We start from the raw sequence: 3,861 nt of genomic DNA on the forward strand, positions 1-3,861 counted from the left end.
TTGATAAGTATGCATCGAGTTTTGGGAAGCCTAAGTATTTTCTTACTTCGGCTCCTAATCTAGATCTTCATGTTAAAGGTAAGGGATTCATCATGTATTGTCTTGCTTCTAGTATTGTTCTTGGTTGTATTTTGATGTATCAGGGTTGTGTTATTACTTATTCTTCAAGAAAACTTAAGGTTCTCAACCTAAACTACCCCACTCATGATCTTGTGTTGGCGACAGTAGTTTTTGCGCTTAAGAATTGGAGGCACTATTTATATGGCTTGCATTGTGAGATTTCCATCGATAATCGCTGTTTTTAGCATATTATAACCTAGAGAAAGCTAAATGTTAGACAACATAGATAGATGGATTTACTTAAGGATAATAATATTTGTATCCTGTATCATCTAGACAAGGCTAATGTAGTAGTAGATTCTTTGAGTTGGAAGACAATATTTATGGGTAACTTGGCTTGTATTTTCATTTCTCAGAGTTCCTTATCACGGGACATTCAGATATTAGCCAACTTAATGATTCATTTTGTTATTTATGATGCTAGGAGGTTTTTTGCTAGTTTTAATGTAAGGTCTTTACTTTTTCAGTACATTTGGGATCACTAGTTATTGGAAAGTAAGCGTCACTTCCTTTCTGATCAGGTGTAGATAGGTGAGGGAGTTTTGAGATTTGATAGTCGTATTTATTTTTTGAGGATTGATGAGGTAACCCATTTGATTCAGAATGAGGCTCATAGCTCACGATATTTAATTAATTCAGGCACAACTAAAATGTATTGAGATATAAGACAATTGTATTGGTTGAGTGGTATAAAGATAGATATGGCAGACTTTATAGCACATTGCCTTTGTTTTCTGCAGGTAAAGGTCATTCATTAGCGACCAGGTGGTTTGATTGAGAGATTGCCCACTCTTGAGTAGAAGGTGGAGCAGCTTACCATTGATTTTTTTAGTGTTTTGCCTCGTACCTCCCACGGTTCCGATGATAGTTAGGTCATCATGGACCAATTTTGCAAGTAAAGTTATTTCCTTCCTTCTTAGAAATATTTCAATACCGAGAGGTTAGACCATATCTATGTGCGTGAGATAGTCTATTACCAAGGCATGCCCATATTTTTTATTTGAGACCAGGGTTCCCCTTTCACTTCTAGATTTTGAAGACCTTTTCAAGAGGAGTTGGGCACTCGGGTGGATCTGAGTACAACTTTTCGTCCATAGACTGATAGCCAATCTGAGCGGACTATTTAGGTACTTGAGGATATGATACAATATTGTGTTTTGGATTTTGGAGTCCAATGGGAGGATCACTTAACCTTGGCAGAGTTTTCTTATAAGAACGCCTATTATTCGACAATTATAATTGTGCCTTTTAAGGCATTGTATCGTAGGAGATGTTGTTCTCTTAGGGGATGGTTTGAGACATTTGATATTCAGCGCCATGGTACTAATTCATGTCAGGAATAATTGGATAGAGTCAAGGTAACACAAGATAGGTTAAGAGCTGGTTAGAGTAGGCAGAAAGCTTCTGTAGTTTAGCACAGGGTGACCAATCACAGGAAAATAAAGCTCAATCGACCTCATTATTTCCTCATTGCCAGTTCTATGGTAGGTTGTATTGGAGTTTTTGTGATGATAGGAGGGATAGGTGCTTTAAATGCTTAGAAATTATCTGATTAGTAAGGCTGCTTCGAGAGTGAGCAAGCCTCTGGTTGCTTCCTCTTCTGCTCCTACACCAAATAGTGCTACTTTCGCATCTGTTTATACTTTGGTACCAATGTAGGTTAGAATAGGTTATGAGCTCTTGCTACTCGATAGGAATTAAAGGCATCGCCTGATGTCTTTAAGGGTACGTTACAACTCTTTTCTCATGATGTATATTGTTTGATTGATCTAGGATCTACTCTATTTTATATGACCCTATTTCCAGCTGTTTATCTTAGTTTTGATCCAAGGGATATTTTTAATCCTTTTTCTATTTCTACCATGTGACTCTATGATTTCTAAAAGAGTCTATAGGGTGTGTGTGGTATCTATTGGTAGTAGAAAGACTTTGGTGGATTTATTTTAACTTGATATAGTGGATTTTGATATTATTATGGGGATGGATTGGTTACACTCTTGTTACGTGTCTTTAGATTACTGGACTCTTAAGGTTGTCCTTAGGTTCCCTACTGATCCGATTATTGAGTGGGAGGGTGATTCCCTATATTTTAAGAGGAGGTTTATTTCTTATCTTAGAGCTCAAAGATTAATCTCCAAAGTATGTCTCTATCATCTGGCCTGAGTTATGGATTTTAACTTGAAAGGTCCTTTTTTGCATTAAGTTTGGGGGTAAATAAGTTTCCTAAGGTCTTTATGGATGATCTTCCTAGTGCTCCTCAAGAGCGGGATATTCAGTTTGGGATTGATCTGGTTTTAGACACTCATCCAATATCTATTCCTCCTTATAAAATAGCTCTAGCTGAGTTAAGGGAACTCAAGGAACAACTTAAGGATCTCTTGGATAAAGGATTTATCCATCCTAGTGTGTCCCCTTGGGGTGCATTGGTATTATTCCTGTGTAAGAAAGATAGTTCCTTTTGGATATGCATTGACTATCGATAGTTGAATAAGGTGATAGTTAAGAACAAGTATCCTCTCCTAAGGATAGATGACTTATTTAAACAATTATAAGGTGCCAAATTCTATTCTTATATTGATCTTTGGTCTAGATATCTTCAAGTTAGGATTAGGGAGGTGCATATCCCTAATATGGTTTTTCGTACTCAGTATGGGAACTTTGAATTCTTGGTTATGTCATTTAATTTGACTAATGCCCTATGGCATTTATGGATTTAATGAACAGGGTTTTCAGGTAGTTTTTGGATCTTTTTATCATCGTGTTCATTGAAAACATCTTTTTGTATTCTAGGAGTGGGTGGATCATACCAATCGCCTCTATGTGGTTTTGCAGACATTAAAGAAGCAATAGTTATATGCCGAATTCTCTAACTGTGAGTTTTTGTTGAATGCTATAACTTTTCTTGATCATATTATTTCTAGTGAGAGGGTCATAGTGAATCCACAAAAGGTGGTGGTGGTTAAAAGGTGGCCTAAACCTATGAATCTAACTGATATTCGAAGCTTCTTAGATTTGGCTGGGTATTATAGGCGGTTCATGTAAAGTTTCTCAATGATAGCTACCTCATTGACTAAGTTGACTCAGAAGAAGGTAAAGTTTTCTTGATTGTATGCTTATGAGGGGAGTTTCGAGAAGCTGAAGGATAAGCTAACTTGAGCTCCAATTTTGACATTGCCTGAAGACAATGAGGGGTTTATGGTTTATTATAATGCATCACTGGTGGGATTTGGTTGCATTTTAATGAAGCATGCTAAGGTAATTTCCTTTGCTTTTAGGCAGTTGAAGGTGCATGAGAGAAACTAACTTACTCATGATTTAGAGATTTTAGTAGTGGTATTTGCTTTGAAAATTTGGCAGTATTATTTATATGGAGTGCATGTGGACATCTTTTCTAATCATAGGAGTCTACAGTATATGTTCACTCAGAAGTGGCTAAATCTCAGTCAGAAGAGAGGGTTAGAGCTTCTTAAGGAATATGATATGAGTCTTCACTACCACCCAGGTAAAGCTAATATGATTATTGATACTCTTAGCAAGTTTCCCATAGGTAGTTTAGCTCATATGGATAAGGAGAAGAAAGAATTGGTGAAGGATATTCACCATTTGGCTAATCTTGGAGTTCGTCTCTTAGAATCCAAGAAAAGTGGTGTAATGGTACAGAAAATGGTTCGGTCGTATCTTGGTGCAAAAATCAAGGAGCAGAAAATTCTAGTTCCTATCTTAATAAAAATCAAGGATAAT

Source organism: Capsicum annuum, chromosome 10 (assembly GCF_002878395.1).
Source record: "Capsicum annuum cultivar UCD-10X-F1 chromosome 10, UCD10Xv1.1, whole genome shotgun sequence".
In the NCBI taxonomy this organism is placed as follows: Eukaryota; Viridiplantae; Streptophyta; class Magnoliopsida; order Solanales; family Solanaceae; genus Capsicum; species Capsicum annuum.